At 50.2% G+C, this 23568-nt stretch overlaps 1 protein-coding gene and 1 long non-coding RNA gene across 10 annotated transcripts in view; one reads left to right on the top strand and one right to left on the bottom strand.

Moving 5' to 3' along the window:
* The window catches only part of RNFT2 (ring finger protein, transmembrane 2), a 71617-nt gene that overhangs the window by 25418 nt on the left and 22631 nt on the right, over positions 1-23568 (top strand). The gene's annotated exons all lie outside the window — the stretch shown is intronic.
* Positions 12961-16492, bottom strand: LOC139084456 (uncharacterized). The gene is made up of 3 exons (XR_011541834.1): positions 15819-16492; positions 14963-15132; positions 12961-14697 (listed from the first exon to the last, which is right to left on the bottom strand). It is a non-coding gene; the product is annotated as an uncharacterized lncRNA (long non-coding RNA).

Genomic DNA, 23568 nt, shown 5'->3' with positions numbered 1-23568 from the left:
CAGCCCCAAACCATCATGCTGGCCAGGTGTCTAGAGCAGCCGCTTGTCATTATAAACCCAGATAACTTATATAACCTGTATGTCTTGGCCCTCCCTGGTCTGGCTCCTCCCACCTTCTCCAACCTCATCACCCAAGATTCTCGCCCTTGTTCCCTCGTGGTCCCCCTGGTGCCTTCCTCCTCGGGCCCTTTGCACTTACTGTTCCCTCCTCCTGGGACAGTTTCCCCCCTATGTTGTTATCCCTGTCTCCTTCCATCATTCAACTCTTGCTCCAGTGTCACTCCTCTGAGACCCTGTCACCTCCCTGACCACCCTGTTGACCATGGCTGCCCCCAACCTGCATTATCACGCTGCCACTTTATTTCCTTCCTAGCGTGCACTAGGATCAGAAATGATCAGAGGGTTCTGTGTTTACTTTCTATCTCCCACGTTTCAAGCCACGTTTCAAGTGCTCCATAGCCACACATGGCTGGTGGCTAGCGTGTTGGGCAGCACAGATATAGAACATTTCTATCATTGGAGAACGTTCTCTTGGACAGCATTGTTCTAGAACATTCTTAGGACAGGGTTTATTCATCCTCCCAATAGTCTGGGTCGCAGGCAGCTGCCATTCTGCCCATTTCTCAGATGGATAAACATAAAAGCAGGCACTTTGAAGAACTCTCCCTTGGATCCCTAGTAAATAGACACAGCACCACAGAGTAGAAAGAACACTGGCCTTGAGTCAGCAAACCCGGGTTCAAATCCTGGCTCTTGGACTTACGACCTATGCAACCTTGGACACATGACCTCCCGTGACCTCCTGCTTTGGAGCCATCAGCTTCCTCATCTCTAAAATGGTCGTTTTTACCCTCTTAAGAAGGTTGAAGGCCAGGCGTCTAGTGGCTGGGTATTGCTAGGACCAGCTGTATCGGAGACAAGGACAGACTTAGCTGAGCTGTTCTCTCCAGAGCACGCGGCATTTGACCAACCTTCTGTCTTTTCCCTAAGAATAGGAAGGAGGAGACCTTTCTAGTCCAGAATCGTCTTAACCAACTTCCGGCTCAGCCTGCCCAGCCACAGCCCTGCACAGGAGGTTTCAGCAGGGCAAGGGTCCGTGAGCTCTCAGCCCCAGTGCAGGGGATGGGGGGAGGGCAGACAAAAGAAAGAAAGGTGGGTTTCCTTGACCTGAGAGCCAGGAGGATTCATGAGGCTTTTTGTGCCATTAAAATCCCTCTCTTTTCTGGGCCCTGAAGCCAGCACTCTTGCTCTCAGAGTGGTTTCCCATTGATTAGGTCGTCTTCCTTCCTGGAGGTCTCGCGGCCCCCCTCGCTCCCTCCACTCCGAGCAGGCATCTTTCTAGGCCAGGGCAGGTCTGGGTATCCCAGGCCTCAGCTGCGGCCCCCGCAGCACACCACTCTGTGTACAAGGTGCTGAACTCCTTGAAGAGCAGCTTCCCGCACAGCGGGGCTGGGAGCAGGTCAAGCAGTGGTTCCCAGCGAGGGGGACGTTTGGCAATTTCTGGAGACATTTCTGTTTCTCACAACTAAGAGCGGTTGCTACTGGTATTTAGCAGACTGAGGCCAGGGATGCTGTTCAACATCCTACAACACCCAGGACAGCCTCCGAAACCAAGAGTTATCCGGCCCCAAATGTCAATAGTGCCAGGGGTGAGAGACCTTGGCGGAGGTTTGTTTTAGGGTCAGCTCCCCTACTGTGTTGGGCTGAATTGTGCCCCTCCCAAAAGTTATATGTATATACCTATATTTTCAATTGCCCCCTAACAAATTACCACCAACTTACAGCTTGAAGAACACCCAGTTATTAGTTCCCGTTCTGTGGGTCAGAAGCCAGGCGGGCTTGACTATGTCCTCTGTGTAGGGTCTCACAGGGTCAAAATCAAAGCGTCAGCCAGAGTGGGCTCCTGTCTGGAGGTTCTGGAGAAGAAACTCCTTCCAGGCTCACGCAGGTTGTTGGCAGAGTTCAGTTCCGTGTGGTTGTAGGACTGAGGCCCCCATCGTCTTGCCGGCTGTGGACGGAGGATCATGTCCAGCTTCCAGAGACCACGCTCTGCTCCTTTCACGTGGCCTCCTCCATCTTCAAGGCGGAAATGGCGTGCGGAACCCCCCTCCTGCCTCACATCTGTCTGACTTCTCCTTCTGCTTTTAAAGGGCTCGGGCTTAGACCCACTCAGATAATCTCTCTGTTGATGAACTCAAAATCAACTGATTAGTAACCTTAATTACATCTGCAGAGTCCCTTTTGTCATGTCACATAACACAATCCAGGTGAGCTCTCTCATCATATCGCGGTCTTGGGGATTCCGGTGGGAAATCTTGGGGTGCACAGCACACTGCCTCAGAAGGTGTTTTGAGGATTCAATTGCACGCCTCATAATACGTAATATATAAAAGTTAGCCTTTTTTTCCAACAGCTGGATTTTTGTATCGTGGGAACTGTTTAAATTTATTAAGGATTTTTTTAAGGGATTCTTCTAAGGATCTTTGGGACAGCTGTGACTTGTTTAGCCCCTTTTGACACATTGATTCTGTGTTTCTCCAGGACTCAGCTTAGATGCCCCCCCATCCCCTTAAGGCAATGTTAGATCCGCTTGTTTATTTTCCTATGGCCCCTCCTCCCAGCGCTTCCCACATTGCTCCGTAATTAACCGGAACATTGTCTCCTCCACTGTTCCCACGGCAGATGCATATCAGTCTCATTCACTGATGCAGCCCACCTCTTAAAAAAGTCCTTACAGTGACCCTGTGAGGGGGATGGCCAGGTTTGCCTAATAAACCCATTTTACAGATAAACCTGAGGCTCAGGGAGGCTAAACAGCTTGTCAGAGGGTCACTGGGCTTGTAGGTGGTAAAGCTAGGACCCAAACCCAGCTCTTGTGCCTTAAGACGTAACCATCAGACCATCAGCTAATATTTCTCAGGTTTCCTTCCTGTTTATGTGTCCACTGTGCAGAGTACTTTATTTGCATCATTTCCTTTGGTCCTGTCAACAATACTGTGAGATAGGTACTGTCATGATTCCCATTTTACAGGTGAGGAAACTAAGAGTCAGAGTCACCCAAGAAAGTCCCCCCGCTGGTGAGCAGGAAGCCAGGGTGGGAGCCGAGCGGGTGCTCTGTCCGCAGCTGGGACTGAAGATGTTGGTCCTTGTCTCATCGTCAGGTTTTGCTGGAACAGAACAGAAAGCCTGCAACAAATATGCTGAGCGTTAGCGATATTAATATTACCTAATGTTGGTGTGCTGTGTGCTCTTAAAACAACTCACCTCCCTGTCTGTCATTGCCAGGAAGACTCTAGAGCACATAAGCAAGAGAGACGAGCAAGAAATTGTCTTGTCCTGGAGGCACCGTGGGGTCACGGAAAGAGCACACGTTCTGAAATGAAACTTAGGTTCAGATTCCGAGGCCGCCCCCTTCTGCCTCTGAGGGTTAACCTCACGGAGCCTCAGTGTCCTCATCTTTCAAATGGGCTCGTCAGGACTTAGCTCATAACCCTGCTGTGAGGATTAATTAAGATAACACAGGTCAAGTGCTGCCTCGTTACGTATTGTTATTCTAAAGAAGAGAGAGAGCATTCACAGTTATCTGTTTATAGTTTAAAGTGAGCAAGAAAGTCAGAATCTAACCAAACTCCAATGGAACACAAAACCATTGACTAAGCTTTGATTCTGGGGCCTTAGGGAGATGTTAATAGGCCTTTTATGCAAAGGTGTGCCATGGTCAGATAACTTTGGGAAATGCTTTAAACATTATCCCCACTTGCTCATTAACATGGTAAAGGCTCTGAGGAGTCCTGCAGCCAAGAAACTCATTTCACTTTGTTTTCCCTGACATTTTCCCCCACTTATTAACCGTGGAACACCTTTATTGAGGAGCACAGTGTACTGCAGAATCTAGCTCAGGGGTGGTAAACTACTGCCTGTGGACCCAGTGCTTGTTTTTGTAAATAAAGTTTTATCGGAACATAGCCATGCTCCTTCATTTATGTATTGTCTGTGGCTGCTTTCAGGCTGTAATGGCAGAGTTGAGTAGTGGCAACAGAGTCTCTATGATGCACAAAACCTAAAATATTTACTGTCTGGCCCTTTAAGAAAAATTTTGCTAACCTTGGTCAGGAGTTTGAATCCATTCACATTCGTAAATCCTTCTCATCTGGCCTTTGCAGGAAAGCTTTGTCTGAGGAGGGACTCAGTATTCTGAGCAGACAGACACTTTGGGAAATAGAAAACCTCAAGGGGTGAAATATGGCCAGTGTCTCTGCTGGAAACCAACAGAAGTGAGTGTGGCCAAGCGTCAGTTTTGAGGACTTGACCATTTGAAATCACCAGGCTAATTTGAGTTTTACCCCAAGACAACAGGTGATCACACTCAACCCTAGGGTTTGTTCTCTCATCTCTGCTTGAAGTTTGTAGCCCAGGTGCCCACTAATCCCTAGAGAAGTGCTGAAGCCAGTGATGGCAAACAGCACAGGAGCTGCCATTTACCAGCCTGTGCCCGTGTCAGGCATCACTAATCAATCATGGCTCTGCTTCACCCAGATTCAGCTTTCTCCATGCGCCATCCAGACAGCCTCTGCCAGTCGATGTCGGCACGTAAGATGAAGCCTAAGCCTTTGCCTTCAGTTCTTACTTGTAAAGAAAATGGAACATTCTGGCCTCTGCAGAGCTCTATGGCTCTCAGCTGATTGGATGAGGCTCACCCAGATTATCAAGGATAATCTCCCTTATTTAAAGTCAACTGAGTGGGGTTATGACTCACACCTAGATTGGCGTTTGATTGCATAACTGGATACTGTAACCTCAACTGAAACATAACACTAACCATCGCAATCCCCCAGTAAACAAGATGCCCGCGGTGGGGCTAAGGCTGATGCTGTATTGTGTCTGGGGAGCATCCATGAGCTCCAGTTTATTGGAATTTTTTAAATAAAAGATGGTTGTTGAGTGTGATCAAAAGTCATTCTATATTTCTCCTTAGAACTGTCAGTATGAAGAACGGCCTTATTAGATTTCCTGTTGCACCTTGCATTCTCAGAACGAAACCCTCCTGATGGTGATGGAGCATCCTTTTGACTGGCTTCTGGGTTCTGTGTGCTCCTGTTTTACTTAGGATTTTTGCATCCGCTGTCGTCAGTGTTCCTCTCCCTTTGTAGGTGACTTCCCAGAAATTGCTCCTGTCACTTTCACTTCCATCTCCTTGCCCACCACTCAGTCACAGTCACTGCATGGGGAGCTGGGGAGCATCTTCATATAGCTGGGTGCCAGTGGACTTAAGCCAAAGTCAGGACTTTATTTTGAAGGAAGAAGGGGAGAATGGACCAGCAGGCCCCGTCCCAGCTTATAGATGACTATAGACTATATACAGACTATAGCTTATAGTACCTGGCTTATAGAGGAAAGATTCGAGGCCCAGCAAGGTGTGTTCATTCACCCAAGGTCACACAGCAAGTCTGTGACACAGATATAACTCGATGATTGGTCTTCCAGATGCCAAGTGAGATGCCCTGAGGACCAACCATAATAATATTAAAAATATTATATGGTAGTATAATAGAGTCGTAACAAATAGCTAATGTGCCCATTACTGTTCTAAATGCTTCACAGACATGAACTAATCCTTACACAGCCCTCTGAGGTAGATACTCTTATTATCCCCACTTTGCAGATAAGGAAACTGAGGCACAGAGAGGGTAAGTGACTTGCCAAGGGCACACAGCTGGGAAGTGGCAGGGCTGGGATTTGAACTCGGGCAGTCTAGTTCCAGAACCTCCTGCTCTGAACCATTACGGAGTCCTCTCTGCCCATCTCTCTCCACCCCCGCCCTCCTGACTCCGTTACCCCAACTCAGATGGCAGCAGCAGCTACTCTCTGTGCTAGGAACAGTGGGAGCGTCTCCCCACCAATCCAGGCACCGCACGCCCTCACCTCCCAGCCCCTCTGGTCCACAACCTCCTCCCTCTGTCCCAGGGGCCCCGCACATCATTTTTTGTTGTTGTTTTGTTTTGTTTTTTTCCCTTCACTCTGTTCCCTGGGAGACATTCAAAGGCTACATTCTGCCCCCAAGGGACGCAGCAGGGCCAGAGCCAGGGCCTGAGCAGAGAGGCCCCCTGGGACGTCCGGAACCCCAGCCTCCACTGGTGGGGGGGGTTGGGGGAGAGGCCTTTGCGTTATTTATTTATTTATCCAGTCAGTCCTGCTCGCCTCCACACCCCTCAAGCTGTTGTTCCCTACTGGGGAAGATGAAAAACGGCTTCAGACAATGGAGGACAAGGCTCGCCACATGGCCCCCGCAGTTTAATTTCCTTTAATTCATTTTATATTGAACCGAATGATACTGTTTGTTTTTAATGGCAAACCCTCAGCACGGAGGAGGGGCGGCCGGGCCTCCTCCTGGGGAAATTAGGAACACAGCTGCTATTTAAACTCTCCCTCTGGCCCCCTCCCCCAGCCCTGGGCCTTTGGAAATCACTTTTCACGTTGAAAGATGATACCTTTCACGGCTCAGATGCTGGCAGTGGATAGCCCTGGCCTGCCTCCACCCCGGCTGCAGCCAGCCCCTCTTAGGGTGGCTGCCCCATCCCAAGGCCCACCCTCCTCTGGGAATAGCTGGATACACAGGAACGTGCCTGTTGTGGGTGCCCCTGCTCCACTGCCCATCGCTGGTCAGCCTGGGCAGGCACCTGGCTCCAGCAGGAGCCATCCCCTGCCCTCTCCCAGGAGCCGAGGGACGGACACAGAGCTGGGGTGCATTCCTTCGGTCCGCACCTGGGAGCAGCATCGAGGGCCAGTCTACATTTTAGTCAGGTCCCCAGGTGATTCACCCGTACGGAGAAGCGCACGTCAGGAGGAGAGGTCCTTCTGGACCCGCTGTGATGTGGCCTGGTGGTACCGCACTCCTTTGTGATGTGGCCTGGTGGTCCAGTGCTCTTTTGAAGCCTGAGATAACCCAGAATCCTTCCAAAGCAAGGTCCCTCGGGGCTTAGGTGGGCCAGTGTCAGTTTCAGTTCCTTGCAAGCCAAGAGAACTTGAATGCACACACCGGCCCCCTGACAGAGGCTGGAGGGATTGGCAAAGCTTTGGCCTGCTTATGGCTTTGGGAGGGGCCAAACCCCAATAATTAATGTGCAGTTTGAACATTCCAGAGGCCCCTGCAATCCCTCACAGTCTGGGCTACACCCCTGCCCTCTCGTTCACAGACTGATAGACCCAGAAAGATCTTACTCTGTAGATGAGAAAACCAAGGCCCGGAAGTTACTGGTTCCAGGTCACGTGATTTATCCCGTCATATAGTCATTCTGAACGTATTTCTTGGACATCGACAGAGTGCCAGACCCCATGCTATGCATGGGCGCGACCCAGACCCAGAACTTTCAAGCTCAAAGCTCACAGTCCGATGGGGCGGCAGACAGGGAAGCAGTAAGCCCAAGGCCCTCTTGGGAAAAGGGAGAAAGAGCACCTAACCCAGCCCCCAGCAGTCTTCCCAGATAAGGGGGCCTCGGGACTGCGTTTAAAGGATGGGTGGGAGTTAGCCAGGCAAAGCCAAGCCCAAAAGGCATGCCAGGGAGAGGAGACAGCCAGAGCCATAGCACAGAGGTGGGAAACAGTTTGGCATGCGCATTTTTCCAGAGAACTGTTGAGCATCTCCTCCCACTGGACTCTAAGCTCCAGGAGGGCAAGGATGACAGCAGCCAAGCCCGTGCTTAGGCATGGGGACACACAGAAGGTATGCAGTGACTCTGGAAGGAACAGAGGAGTGCGTGTACATGGCTGGTGTGAATTTGCATACAGGGCAAGGCAGGGAGGTGCCCCCACGCCCCGCCCCGCGCTGCCCATCCCCCCCAGTCCTTGGTTCTCAGGCCCCCCCTGCCCTGCCTCTCCAAGCCCCATCATGGGTATGTGGCGGCCACCCCTTCTCTGGGTTGTGCGGGCCCTCATTAGCCAGCTAAGTGGGGATTATTTTGCTCTTCTCCAGCTAAATGGTTAGGGAGGCAGCCAGGTTCCCTGAGGTGGCCTCCGAGGCATCCACATCGCCTCCTCCCTTCCAGGGGGCCCTGGAGTGGCGCAGGGTTTTCTGTAGTTGGCTTACACTGCTGCGGGCGGGGCTGTCCTGCTCTCGTATTTCCCCCAGAAGTTCCCTAGGGGGAAGAAGGGGGCTTGGAACTGAGATTTGGCTCAAGGGAGCCCCGCAGCTTAGACTTCTCAACTTTCAGCCTGTCAAAGGGTTCCAGAGTCACCTGGAAAGAGTTTGCTCTGGGGGGCAGGCGGATCCCAGTTGGAACCCTCCTCCTGCCATTTCCGTCCATGTCGCCTCTGCCCAGTCACCTTCCCGCTCCGCTCCGGGCCTCAGTTTCCTCATCTGTAAAAAAGGAGGTGACGCTGTTTACTTCTAAGGGTTTTAGGGGAGATTTGAGGTGAGCTAGAAAAGACATTGAGACAACACAGTAGAAGTGCCTTCAGCAGTTCCTGACACGTCCTCCCTCATGACCCTCACGGGGCAGGACTCTGCTGGAGGTCGGAGGTAAAGCCTGGCCCTGCTGCTCCGCGGCTGAGAGCCCTCCAAGCCTCGGCAGATTTCTGGCTCTTCCTCAAGACCCAGAAGGGCCAAGGTCAGACCTCAAATGGGCCAGAGAAGGATAGAGATGTCCCACTTCCTAATTACCTACGCGTGCCCAGCCCTGGCCGGGTCTGAGCGGCTGGGTTTGAAGCTGGCTTTGCCACCAGCTGTGTATCCTCGGGTAAGCGAGTTCACAGCTTCGGGCTCCCATGGCCACATCTGTGTCTGAGACTCACAGATCGTATTACCCAGCTCAAGGAGGAGCAAATGAGGTCATGGATCTGGAAGGCCTAGCAGAGTTTTCCGTGCCTGCTGACTCTTTGCTGTGAGGATAAGACCTTGCCTGCCTTCAAGGGGCTGATGGAAAGGTCGAGGAGAGACACACAAAAGAACAAGGAGAGGACCCCTGGAACAGAGACGTATCCTGCGGTCCCTGGCCCATCGCAGCCCCATGACACTCCGTGCTGAGGGACAGCAGAAAGAAGGCGCAGGGCAGCCCCATGGCAGAGGCGAGGAGGGGCGCGTCTCTGTTCCCTCGTGGGCCAGACCAGTTGCTGCAGGCCCCTGGGCTTGGTATCACCTAGAGCAGCCTTGTCCCCACACTAGGGAAGGGGCGGGGTTCCTGCAGCCTGACTTCTGTGTCCAGGGCGCTGCCTATTGGGAGAGGAGCAGCCATCATCCCCTGGTTTCCACGCAGTGCTGTAATCTTGAAGCCACTAGAGGTGAAGGAGTCTTTGAGCACCTGCCTGGCCCTCGCCTCTCTTTCCTGCCTGACATCCATCCGTCCCTTGCCAGATGTTTTGAACTTCTCTCGGTCACCAACCCCCCCGCCGCCAGTCATGCTCGTGTTCCGTCACCTCCAGGCCTTTGCAGTGGCTGTTCTCTCTTCTGGGAACACTCTCCCTGGCCCCCAGCCCCATGTGGCTGACCCCTAATCGCCCCCAGGTCTCTGTTTACACTTCAGCTCCCCTGGGAAAGCCTGGACCTAACCCTGGCCCCAGTTGGGGCTGAACGACTTGCCTTTGCGCTGCCTGCCACGGCCCCAGGGTCATTTCTGTTTTGCTTGCCTAGTGTGATGGGGTGGTTGCTGGCTCGTCTCCCTCGCTAGACTTCAAGCTTGGCAAGCGCTGAACCAGGTCTCTCGTGTGTTTCCTTTTATCCTGAGCACAGTACAGAGCACACTGTAGGTACTCAAAACACATCGGCTGAACTAGGGAACTCCTTGAGAGTGTTGCAAAGGCCTGTTTTCTCCGGAGCAGGCTGTGGGCAGTCAGTGAGAGGGCCTACACACAGGCAGGTTCCATTGCAGCTGCTCCCCTTGTTCGCCATGGGACCTTGGGTGGGTCCGTAGGCTTCTCTAAGCCTCAGTTTCCTCATCTGTAGAACGGGGATAGTAATCATACTGATGTGGAAGTTAATCAGGATCGTGCCTGTGTGTGAAGGCTTCCAGTCACTGCGGCTCCGTAAGTGGTTGCCGTGATGATTTATTCTCCAGTGAAAAAGCGAAGTCAGCAGAGGAGAGGCAGCCCTGGAAGGCAGGACACTAGCCCTCGCTCTCGTCCTTCCCTAGGAGTAAATGATGATAATATTGTCATTGCAGCATTGCAGAGTGATCACAGCGCACAGACTGCATGCCAAGAACTGGCCTAGACTCTTTACATTCATCTATCCACCCATTTGTTCTTTCAACTAGTAGTTTTTGTTTTTGTTTTTGTTTTTTTATTGAGTTAATGTTAGGTTACAATCTTGTGTGATTTCAGTTGTACATTAATGTTTGTCATTCATATTGTAGGTGCACCACTTCACCCTTTGTGCCCACCCCCCACCCCACCTTTCCCCTGGTAGCCACTAATCTGTTTTCTTTGTCCACATTTTTAAATTCCTCATATGAGTGGAGTCATACAGAGATTATCCTTCTCTAACTGGCTTATTTCATTTAACATAATTCCCTCAAGGTCCATCCATGTTATTGCAAATGGAATGATTTTGTTCTGTTTTGCAGCTGAGTAGTATTCCATTGTGTATATGTACCACATCTTCTTTATCCATTCGTCTGTTGATGGGCACTTAGGTTGCTTCCATGTCTTGGCTATTGTAAACAGTGCTGCAATGAACATTGGGGTACATAGGACTTTTGGGATTGCTGACTTCAGGCTCTTTGGATAAATACCCAGTAGTGGGATGGCTGGATCGTATGGTAGTTCTATTTTTAATTTTTTGAGGAATCTCCATACTGTTTTCCATAGTGGCTACACCAGTTTGCATTCCCACCAGCAGTGTATGAGGGTTCCTTTTTCTCCACAACCTCTCCAACATTTGTTACTATTAGAGTTAGATATTTTTGTCATTCTAATGGGTGTAAGGTAATATCTTAGTGTAGTTTTGATTTGCATTTCCCTGATTATCAGCAATGATGAGCATCTTTTCATGTGCCTATTGGCCACCCGTATATCTTCTTTGGAGAAATGTCCGTTCATGTCTCCAGCCCATTTTTTGATCGGGTTGTTTGATTTTTTGTTGTTGAGTTGTGAGAGTTCTTTATATATTATGGATATTAAGCCTTTGTCAGATATATGACTTGCAAATATTTTTTCCCAGTTAGTGGGTTGTTTTTTTGTTTCAATCCCGTTTTCATTTGCCTTGAAGAAGCTCTTTAGTCTGATGAAGTCCCATTTGTTTATTCTTTCTATTGTTTCCCTTCTCTGAGAAGATATGGTGTCCAAAAAGGTCCTTTTAATACTGATGTCCGAGTGTACTGCCTACATTTTCTTCCAGAAGCCTTATGGTTTCAGGTCTCACCTTTAGGTCTTTGATCCATTTTGAGTTTATTTTGGTGAATGGTGAAAAAGAATGGTTGATTTTCATTCTTTTACATGTGGCTTTCCAGTTTTCCCAGCACCATTTGTTGAAAAGACTTTCTTTTCTCCATTGTATGCCCTCAGCTCCTTTGTCGAAGATAAGCCACAGATGTGTGGTTTTATTTCTGGGCTTTCAATTCTGTTCCATTGATCTGTGCACCTGTTTTTGTACCAGTACCATGCTGTTTTGATGACTGTAGCTTTGTAGTATGTTTTGAAGTCAGGGATTGTGATGCTTCCTGTTTTGTTCTTTTTTCTCAGGATTGCTTTAGCAATTCGGGGTCTTTTGTTGCCCCATATAAATTTTAGGATTCTTTGTTCTAATTCTGTAAAGAATGTCATTGGGATTCTGATTGGGATGGCGTTGAATCTGTAGATTGCTTTAGGTAGAACGGACATTTTATTCTTCCAATCCATGTGCATGGAATGTCTTTCCATCTCCTTATGTCGTCATCCAATTCTCTCAGAAAGGCCTCGTAATTTTCATTATATAGGTGCTTCACTTCCTTAACAACTAGTAGTTTGTTTTGTTTTTTTTTTTTGAGGAAGATTAGCCCTGACATAACTACTGCCAATCCTCCTCTTTTTGCTGAGGAAGACTAGCTCTGAGCTAACATCTGTGCCCATCTTCTTCTACTTTATACGTGGGACGTCTACCACAGCATGGTTTTTGCCAAGCGGTGCCACGTCCGCACCCGGGATCCGAACTGGCGAACCCTGGGCTGCCGAGAAGCGGAATGGGCGCACTTAACTGCTGCACCACTAGGCCGGCCCCCTCAACTAGTATTTTTTTTGACCACCCACTCTGTGCTAGGTCTACCTACCCTGTACTAGGTCCTAGGGATACAGCAGTGAATAAGACACAGTATCCACTTTCAAGAGACTTACATAAATAAGATAGTGAAATAAATAAGCAGTAAGTCAGGTAGAGAAAAATAAAACAAAATGTGTGGTGGGCGCTGCTCTCTTAAACAGGGTGATCAGGGAAGGCCTCACTGAGAAGGTGCAAAGACTTGAAAGAAGCAAGCGAGTGCACCATGTAGATATCTGGGGAAGAGTATTCCAGGCAAGGGAGATAGCATGTGCAAAGGCCCTGGGGTGGAAGTGTGCTTGGCAAATTCAAGGAGCAGCAAGTCAGTATGACTGGAGAAGAATGGGGGCAGGGCCAGCTTCATGGGTGTGCAAGCTGGTGTGCAGAAGGACCCTACACTTGGTTTAATGGTCTACTGCTGCTGTCTTGAAATTCTCAATTTTTTAACAAGAGGCCTCGCATTATCATTTTCCACTGGGCATCATAAATTATGTAGCTGGCCCTGCTGGTAGGAGATACAGCCAGAGAGGCGGCAGAGGACCACAGCACCAGCGACCGCTCCCAGCCCCAGGCATGCTTTCTGGCCTTCTCCCATCCTGCCATAGAGCCAGCCCTTCAGAGAGAGGCTTTAGACTAAGATTCTCTGACCGTTGGATGCTGACGCTGTGCTTGTGGCAGTGGGAACTATCTTCCCTAGATTCGTTTCCTATTGCTGCTGGAACAAATGACCACAAACTTAGTGGTTTAAAACAACACGAATTTATTATCTTATCGTTCTAGAGGTTAGAAGTCCAAAATTAGCATCAGGGAGCAAAAGTCCAAGTGTCTGCGGGGCAGGTTCTTCTGGAGGCTGTCGGGAGGATCTGTTCGCTTGCTTCTAGAAGCTTCCCGTGTTCTGTGGCTTGCGGCCCCTTCCTCCATCTTCAAAGCTCGTCTCTCCAACCTCTGCCTCCTTCACTCTGACCCTCCAGCATCCCTCTGATAAAGGCCTTTGTGATTACATTGCCCCCCAATAATCCAGGATAATCCCCCCATCACAGAATTCGTGATCATACCTGCACAGGCACAAAGTTCCCTTTGCCGCGTAAGGTACCACATTCACAGCTTCCCGGCATTAGGACTGGACATCGTCGGGGGGCCATTATTCAGCCTGCCACATCCCCCCTTTGCAGATGAGGAAACTGAGGCCCAGAGAGGCGATGTGACTTGGGCAAAGTCACCCTCCCAGCAGAAGGACAGACCTGCAATTGGGGCCCATGTCTGTCTAGTTCCTGTCATGGACTCTAGACCCCCCAGAAGGAGGCACGTTCTGCCCGTCTGTGTTCCTGCCTCCGTTGCAGCTAACCGTCAGCGCTCCAGGAGGTGGACAGGCCTGACAGTTGCACCCCAGAGTGTTTGCGCCTAAGAGGTGGCTGGCGTGAGGACAGATGAGCGCATTCATCCACCTGGGACTGGGACAGAGGGCAGAGGCCACTTTTCTGCAGCTAACAGGGCCCCAGGCCACTTTGGGCTTAATCATCAACACCTTGTAATTAGGCGTCTCCTGGGTCCTGGGGAGCAGGGCTCTGTTTGTAAGGAAGCTCCTCGTGTGCGTGTTGCTGGGCCACGTGGCCTGGGCCCTTCCTGTTCATGGGGCCGAGGCTCTTAAATCAAGGGAACCACAGCCCATGAAACTGGGCACCTGGCTGCTGCTGTTGAGGGCAGGTCTCTCCTCGCAGCCTGGTCACTCCTGTGGGGCCTCAGCCCGGCCCCAAGGACACTGTCACCTGGCCCCTTGGGCCACAGTACTAGAGGCTGACCCCAGCTGTCAGCATGCTTTGTGGCCTCCTCCTCATCCTGGGCCTGGAACCCAGAAGAGCACAGAGAGGAGCTTTGTAGGAAATGGGGGGCGGGGGGGGGGCAGGGAGAAGGTGACAGGTGTCTTCACTGCCTCTGGTCTTTAATACTGAGTGTCCAGTTAGCAGAGGCAGGATGTCGTGGTGGGTAAGAGCATCTGTGCTGACGTCAGACTTGAATTCAAATTCTCCGCCTCTTATGAGCATTGTGATCTTAGGCAAAATGATTAACTTCTCTGAAACCGAGCCTCAGTTTCCTCCATCTATAAATTGGGGGTACTAATTTGCCCTCTGCCTTATAGGGTTGTTTTAGTCGATTTAAAATGTGGGCAAATTTTCTGCTTGTGGCTTTTTTTTAGTAACACCTGTAAGGTATTAAAAAATAATAATAACAAATACTCATACACCCAGCTTAAAAAGTAGGAAATTAGGGGCTGGTCCAATGGCATAGTGGTTAAGTTCACACACTCCACTCCAGGCTTCGCAGGTTCAGATCCCAGGTATGGACCTACACAGTGTTCATCAAGCCATGCTGTTGGAGCATCCCCCATACAAAATAGAGGAGGATTGGCACAGATGTTAGGACAATCTTACTCAAGCCAAAAGAGGAGGATTGGCAGCAGATGTTAGATCAGGGCCAGTCTTCCTCACCAAAAAAAAAAAAAAAGAAAGAAAAGAAAAGAAAATTAGTAGTGTCTTAGAAGCTCCCTGTGCACGTTTCCTGCGTTCCATCCATCTTCCTCCCTCTTTGCCCATAAGAAACTGTGGGATTTTTGTGGTTACCATCCCCTCATTTTCCTTGTGTCTGCTTTTTTGTAGTTTTATATCTCCTTCCCTGCAGAGCTATTAGTAAAGACCAGAGCAGGCATAAGCACTCATAACCTCCCTTCCATAGTTACTTTCTTACCAACAAGCACCTCCTCCCCTCTCCTCTCTGGTACCAAGGACACTGCTAGTCGGGAAACCACAACGTCGAGCTTGTCAGTACTGTAGTAAACGTAGAAATAATAGGCTCTGAGTGAGCACCAGAGGGACTTCACGGCGAGTCAAGTAGTTGGACCAAGAGGCTCGGACTTCCTAGAAAGTACGGAATAAGCCCAAGCTTTATACTCAAACAAACCTGGGCTTGGACATCAGCACTGCCCACCAGCCTGAGCCAACAATTCTTTGCATTCACCCCAAAAATATTTATTGAGTGTCTACTGTATGATAGGTACTGCATAGGTGTGGGGATGCGACAGATAGGGTCCCTGCTTTCATTTAGCTGGGGAGATCACCATTAAACAAACATACAAACATAAAACTGTAAATTATGATAAGCACTGGGCAGAAAAGAGAACAGAAATACATGGAAGACTCATTTAGGGAAATGGGAAGGGTTTTCTCTGTGGAAATGGTATTTGAGCTGAAACTTGTACTTCCTTGCCATCTGACTTTGGCTAAAATAAAGTCAGTTTTCTCATCGGCAAAATGGAGCTGGAACTTACCCCCTCGCACCTTTGCCCTTGGTAATAGGCCCTGACTCACTGCTTGGCTCAGCTCATCGCAGCCACTCAGTAAATGTCACTCTCCTCCCTCCCTGTGGGCCCGGCAGTGTCTGTCGCTGGAGATCTGCTGAGGAGCTGTGTGAGCAGTTAGTAAGTGATGGAGAACCTGTTGCCGGCAGTGAGCTGTGGAGCCCTCTACCTCTAAGAGTCTCACTGGCCCCTCTCTGACTGTCTGATGGCTGACCCTGGGGGAGGGAGGGAGGGGATATTGTTCACCATCTTCGGGAAGGCTTCATCTTTTTCTGGAGAAGGTGCTGTGGAGTCATAGAAAGGCTGTGCAGTGGAATCGAATCCCAGCTCTGCAGGAAGTCACTTCCCCTCTCGGAGCCCCCTGTTCTCATCCGCAGACGAGTCCCGATAATACCTCTCCGGTGGGTTTGTCATGTGGAACAGAGACTTTTAATATAAAGTGCTCAACACATCGCGGGCACCGGCCAAGCGTGGCCCTGATCACTGTTCCCATCAGAGCAGAGAGGAGCTGTGACAAATGGGCAGAGGTGTTGGGGACAGCTAGGGGACGAAGGGGAGAGTCAGAGGGCTAACATGGGAAGGAGGCAGACGGTAGCTCTGCCCTTCGCCTCAGGGACCTCCTTTGTCCGCGGAGGCCGAGGAGGCGCGGGCTCGGGGTCGGGACCCGCGCGGGGCGCCCGGAGGCGGCGGCGCGCAGCCCGGGGCGGCCCGGGACGCGGGGCTGTGACCTCATCGGCCGGCGCCGTCCCGCGGGGCCATGAGATCATGAGATGCCGGCGCTCGCCGCGGAGTCGATTTGTTGGGAGCGCGGGGACAGCCGGCAGCCCGCCGCGGTGATCTCATCGGGGCCCCGGGGAGGAGGAGGCAGGCGGCCCCACCCGCCCGCGCCGCCCAAAGGAGGGGGGGCATGGCCGCCGCCGGCCGGTGACGTCACCGGCAGCGCCGGTTGCCAGGTTACGCGCAGCCGCGGGCTCTGGCCCCGCCCCCGCCAGGCTCTGGCCCCGCCCCCCACCTGCCGCGCGCTCGGCCTGGCTCCATCCTGACTCGCTCTTAACTTTATTTTTGTATTGAGACATAGCTTATATACTGTAGAGTGCTCTAATTATAAGTATATAAGCTCGATGAATTTTTACATATGTATGTATCCATATGCAAAATATGTATATGTATGGCAATCTGTTTCAAGATATCATGAGCGCTTCCCAGTAGAAACAGAACCCGAGCCCACAAGGCAATGGAAAAGTTGCTAGCAGCCACATTAAACAAGTAAAAAGGGACAGGTGACATTAATTCTAATAATATGTTTCATTTATCCCAGTATGCCCAAAGTATTTTCATTTCAACATGTAATTAATTTAAAAATTTTAATGAGATATTTTACCTTTTTGCTGTTATTTTCCTCAGACTGAAATTCTCTGTGTCTTTTATACTTTCAGTGCATCTCAATTCTGATTTAGCTCCATTTCAAGCGCTCAAGAGCCACATGCGATGAGCAGCTGCTGTACTGGGCAGTGTAGATATAAGACATTTCCAGCCCCCATAAGATTCCTTCATTCCCTCTTCTGGTTGGCACCCCTGCCAAGGGTACCTTATTCTGAATTCTATCATCCCCCTTTGGTTCTCTCACCCCAGCACACTTGTATCTTTTCTTTCTCTCTCCCCACATCTGACTTTATCTCCTAAGATCTCTCTTTCTCTGTTCCTCACGGCTGCTCAAAGCAAGAGATGGGAAGTCAGACTGGCTTTAAATCCTGGCTCTACCCCTGTCTAGCACCTGGACAACCTGCTTCGCCTCTTTGAGCCTCTGTTCCCTCACCTGTTAACTGGGGCTCATAATAACGGTGTCCGTTTCCTTGGGCTGTCAGAGTTTGGGGGTAGCACGCAGGTACTGTGTTCCCCAGAGAAAATTTCATCACCGAACTGAGCCATGCCTATTTCTCTTTTTCTGCTAGTTTCTTTTCTCTTCCCTCTTGTAATTCTCTCACTCGCTTATTCACCCACACTCTATTCCTCCCTCCTGTGCCTCTGTGTTTGAGCTTTCTCATCTGAGAAGTGGGAATAGATCATTTGATGTGCAATTCCTACCCAGGGTAAATGCCTAATGATAAAGATAATACTTTCTCCTCCTTGGCGCCCTCTTTGCCTGGTCTGTCACTCCAGCTACCCTTCTTCCTCGGGCCTCTGTCACTTCTCTCTTCTCTTCCTCTGCACACATTCCCTTTTTCCTCTCCTGTGTCTATCTCCTTTTCCCTCCCTCCCTGCATTCCTCTCTAGCCTTCCTTCTATTCCCAGGCCCCGCAACACCCGTTTCTCCCACCACTCCTGGCCCCGCTGTTCTGAAGGCAGTGGTCAGGGTCTCCCCGACCCTCGGCCTTCTCAAGATGGAGAAGACCCAGCTCGGCCGCCCGCCGCCTGCATCCGTGATGCGCAGCGCTTCAGAGGTTGCTGTTGTGGCTGTGTTGTTCTGAAGGGCCCTGTCAGCTGCGTCCCCAGGTCGCCTGCAATCATGACAGACCCGCAGGCTGCCTTCCCAGGAAAACAAGTCTTTGTTTTCAGCCTCCTTGTGCCTGCCCGGCCCGCCCATCTCAGAGCAGGAAGTGTGGCCCTATCCCCTGTCCCCTGTGGTGATCCGAGGCTAATGAGCAGTCCAGGGCAAGAAAAGCAAACGAGAGAAAGCCGCTCAGAGGCTGGGGGCCCTCGCACTTCCGAGGGGCCCCTCCGGCCCTGGAGGCTGGGTGCAATTCCTGCTTGTTTTCACGCACGTTGAAGGAGGGCTTTGCCGGGAGGACTGCGTTTGGCCCTGTGCTAGCGTTAGTTCAGGGGCCTTTCACAGCCTCCTGTTTCTGGTAACCCCTTTCTAGTGGGGGGACCGCCTCTCCCTCTCCCTGTGGTTCTGATGAGGCTGTCACTCATGGCGCCCCACTCTGGCCGTGTGACCAGACCCGACCAATCATAGAACCCCCTGACCTCCTCTGGCCTCCAAGGCTGGTTCCAAGGGTGAAGATTTGACTCCAGACAAGGCTTGCCATTCAGCTTGGTAAATGGGCCCAGGGAGAAACAGGATCCCTGTTTATATTGGAGTTGAAGCTGTAGGAGTATGAGCTTGGGGCTGCCAGTGGTCATCATTCCTACCTGGTATGGACAAATTCAGCACTTTCTATCTGGGGGGTGGGGGGTGGGGGTTAGGTTACCTAGCCTCTCTGTGCCTCAGTTTACTCATCTGTAAAATGGGAGCATTAATAGCACCTACCTCAAAGTTTTATACTGCAGGATGGTGCCTAGCACATAGTAAGAGCTGAGTACGTGATAACCATCATCATCATCATCACCACTTTGAGGGAGCCTGTGCTTGGCAGGAGAGAATGAAGCTTACACAGGAAGAGGAGCAAAGACCACTTGAGCTGAGAGATGGGGAAGAGGAGGAGAGATAGAAAGCCAAAACTATAGAAGTCTAGAGAGATCTTTGACTACATTGTCTGAGCTCCTGGATCCAACTGTACTTGAAGCCAGAGTCACCCCTGCCTTCCCCGTTTTGTGACCCAGTACATCTCGTTCTTTGTGTAACCTACCTCAAGTTAGCTTTCTGTCACTTACAACCAAAAGAGACTCTATAACACTGGCTCTTATACCAGTAGTTCTTGTAATAGTGCTTAGAGGCCCGGAATGTTAGAACTGATTAATATTCCCATCACACAGAACAGTGAGGCCCAGAGAGAGATAGCACCTTGCCCAAGACCACACAGCTAGGAAGGATGCACGCCTAGCTATCTGCCTTCAAACTCTACACCTTTAACTGTTTCACATTACAAATTATTACATATAAAAATCACTTCTTTTCCATTCCGCCTTCTGGTCCACTGCCATCCTATTTAATCCGTCTTAATTCATTGTGTCTGTAAGATGTTTCATACTTGCCAGACTGCAAGCAGCAGCTACAACTAACACTTACTGAGTTCTTACCATGTGCTGGGCACTGAAGTCAACTCTTTACGTGCATTAGCTCCTCTCTCCTCCTGGGAAGCCTAGCAAGTAGGTCCTAGCATTGGCCCGATTTTACCAGTGAGCAAACTGAGGCATAGATGGACGAAGTGACCTGCCCCAGGTCACTCAGTAAGAGACAGAGTCAGAATTCAAACCCGGGTCACCTGACTCCAAAGTCCATGCTCTTCCCCATTGTATGAGCGCAGACTCCCGGGCCTTACCAGCTTGGAAGAGGGAGAGCAGGGACTTGAACCCAGGGCCACATTCCTTGCTTCCTTCCTCCTAGATTGCATGTCTTCCCGTGGTGCTCTTGGGCCCAACCCAGGAGTCACTGGACAGACCCCTTTCCTCTCTCCTAGCCTTGTCATTTTATAAGCACTTCCTTGTATGCAGACCCTCAGTTCTTAGCAGCTTTGGCATCAGGGTTCTCTGTGAGCCACACCTGTGGAAAACCTAGCTGTTTGAGCCACAAGGTCATTTAGCCCAGCCAGTCATTCATTCATTCATTCATTCATTCAACAAACACTTGTTAGTCACCCACTGAGTGCCAAACCCTTTGTATTAGTTAGAACTGGAATAAGCTAATAACAGCAAAGAACCCAAAAGAATAGTAGCTTAAATTTAAGAAGTTTCTTTCTTTCTATGTAAAGCCCAAAGGTAAGGAATCCAAACCTCCTGGCTCACTGCTTCACCAATCCTAGGGTGTGAGACTCCTCTTCATGGTCCAAAATGGCGTCTAGAGCACCAGCCATCACATCCAAGTTCCAGACAGCAGGATGGAGGAAGGGAGAAGAATAAGGTGAAAGATTCTCTGAAGTTGACACATGACACTTATGCTATATCTTAATGCCACTAAAATGGCACCTAGATGCACAGGAAGCTGGGAGATGTAGTCTTTGTTCAAGATAGCTCTGCATTTAGCTAAAAAATAGAGGACCCTAGTACTAAGGAGGAAGGGGAGAAAGGATGGGGGTGAGAGCCAGCAACTGGGGACACACCTTGACTAAGCACAGGGGAAAGATGGTGAACAAGATGTGGCTCTCTGCCCTCACGAAGCTCACAGACTAATCAAAGAAACAGATAAGAAGAAGAAGAATAGTCAAGGTTATTGAGCACGTACTCTGTGCCAGGTACTTCTCAAGGGGTCTCAAAGGTTTTAGACTCAGGACCTTTTTTTAAAAGTATTGAAGACCCTAGGGGCTGGCCCTGTGGCCTAGTGGCTACGTTTGGCGCACTCTGCTTCAGCAGCCCGGGTTTGGATCCCAGGCACAGACCTTCACCACTCGTTGGCAGCCATGCTGTGGTAGCGACCCACATACATACTAGAGAAAGACTGACACAGATGTTAGCTCAGGGCCACTCTTCCTCAGCAAAAAGAAAAGAAAGTATTGAAGACCCTAAGGAACTTCTGTTTACATGGATTATAGGACAATGGCATTTAATGTTGTGGTGTGTCACATCTTGTTTTAAACTCTTTACTTATGTTGCTTATTTTGCTGACAAGAGAGGACTTCTAAAGTGGCCTCTGGGGCCAGCCTGCCTGGGTTCAAATTCTGTCTCTGCCACCTCCTAGCTGTGTGACCTAACCTCTCTGTGCCTGAATTTACTCCTCTGTGAAATGGAGATAGTGATAGCTCCTATCTCATAGGTTGTTGTAAGGATTAAATGAATTAATACCAAGTGCTGAGAACGGCACCTGGCAAGTAAGAAGCCCTCGGTGTGTATATTTGCTGTGAGTGACATCACAACACTCTGAGGGACATATGACTATCTCCAGTTTGTAGATGAGGACACCGAGGCCCACTTACCCATTCAGCAGATGTGTCTGGAGCACCCTCTTTGGTGCCAAGCGCTATCCTAGATTCCACAGACAGAAGCAGTGTCAGAAAGATGCAGAGCCCCTGCCTTCCAGGAGCTTAGATTCTCTTAACAAAGAAATATAGACCCTGTTGGGGAGTGAGTGCAATAAAGGAAATGAAGGCAGGATACAGAGGGTGGGGAGGTCAGGGAGGAGTGGGGGCCCCAGGGGTGCCATTTTATCTACATTGTTCAGCGTTCCTTCCCGACAAGGTGCCGTTTGTCCCAATACCCAAGGGAAGTGAGGGGGCCAGCCTGGTGGATATCAGGAAGGAGGGTGTTCCAGGGAGAGGGAAGGGCAAGTGCAAAGGCCCTGAGGCAGAACTGTGCTTGGCTTGATTGAGAAATAGGCCCCATCAGACTTGTGGGCAGGATCTTATAGGATCTGGAGGACAGGGCAAGGGTTTCAGATGTCACTATGAACGGGATGGATGGAAGACATTGGCAGGTTTGAGCCTGGGGCTGATTTGATCTGCCTTGTGTTTTGAAAAGCTCGTTTTGGATATGGTGTGAAGATACATCACAGGGACGGAAGCAGGGGTCAGTTGGGAAGCGGTTTCCAGTGGTTTCCTAACTGTAGGCGGGTCGGATGTTGGCTAGAGAAAGAGGAGAATCAGGGATGCTGAGGACTCTTTTCCTGGCTTGCAGACGGCCGTCTTCCTGCCATGTCCTCTCATGGTGGAGAGAGGGAGAAAGAACGCTCTGTGTCTCTCCTTGTAAGGGCATGAATCCCATTCGTGAGTGCTCTGCCCTCATGACCTGATCGCCTCCCAAAGGCCCCACCATCACTCTGGGGTGGGGCTTCAGCATGTGGATTTTGTGGAGACACAGTTCCATCCGTATGAGCAGCTGAGCAACCTTAGATGAGTACTTTAGTTCTTTTTCTTTCTTTCTCTTTTTTTGGCTTAAAACAACCGTTTTCTTATTCCCCATGATTCCATGGGCCAAGAGTTCAGTCAGGGCACACGGGACAGCTGGTCTCCAGGTGATGTCTGACGGCTCGCACGTCTGACGCCTCGGCTGACTTGGCTGGAATGACTTGCCTGGGGTGCTTCGGGGGGGTGCTTTGCGTTGGCTGGGTGCTTTGCTCCTTCTCTGTGTGGTCTCAGAGCCTCTCCTTGTCCACATGGCGTCTTCACGTGGCCTCTCCTTGTCGCTCGGGCTTCGTGAAACGTGGCAGCTGGAGGAGGAAGCACAAGCGCAAGGAAGGCGGTGACAGCTGCCCGCTCTCCGAAGGCCTGGGCTCAGAGGTCCCAGGTGGCACCTCTGCCTCATTCTCGTGTTCCTTACTTCTGAACCTGCGGCTTCTCGTCTCTAGAAGGCAGCGACAGTAACGATGCCCACATCCCTGGATTATCATAAGCTTCATTGCCAGCTCTTATCACTACCAGGCCGTTCCTGGGTACCCTTATTTTAGGTTCATTCGCTCGTTTAATCCTCATGGTCACCTTGGGGAGTTGGAGCCTGTTGCGCTGGCTTCTGAGAGCCGATGGTTCAATTTCAGGAAATTTGCGAGCAGTTTTTAAACCCTAGGTAGCTTGAAATTGGCATATTGGGAGTATTTACACCATGGACATTGGTGAACACACAATCAGGACCTCTTTTTTGTTTTCAGAAAGCTGATTTGCCAGCACACCACTGTACGTGTGTGGTGTGTGTATGTATGTGTGTGTATATATGTGAATATTATGTATCTTTGTGTTCAACCCCACTTACAGATGAGGAAACTGAGGCTCAGAGAGGTTAAATTATTGTCCAAAATCAACCAGTTTAACAGGTGGCAGATCTGACCTTGGAGCCTCAAATTCCATGCCCTTGACTGCTGAGCTGTCTTGCTTCTGTAGCTGAGAAAAGGAGTATAAAAGAAATTCGTGAACAGGCAAAGCTGTATAAATATTCATTCTTAACCTTGATGCAGAAAAAATCTTTCATCCCTGCCTGTCCATTCTTTAGACATTTACACTGCTAACAACTGATTACGTCTCGCCTGCCTTCCTCCTCACCCCCGTAATTCTTCAAATCACCTTTCCCCTGTAGGCACATTCTCAAAAATTCTCCTTCTCTATTCATTTCTTCGACTTCCCAGCATCCTGCTCTCCTTGATTTACCAGCCCTTTCCAGACTCAGCTCTCTGTTGTTTCCTTGTTTCCCATCTTGT

Source organism: Equus przewalskii, chromosome 7 (genome assembly GCF_037783145.1).
Source record: "Equus przewalskii isolate Varuska chromosome 7, EquPr2, whole genome shotgun sequence".
NCBI classification, from domain to species: domain Eukaryota; kingdom Metazoa; phylum Chordata; class Mammalia; order Perissodactyla; family Equidae; genus Equus; species Equus przewalskii.
The sequence above is the reverse complement of the archived record's forward strand: the minus strand, read 5'-3'. Positions and strand labels throughout refer to the sequence as shown.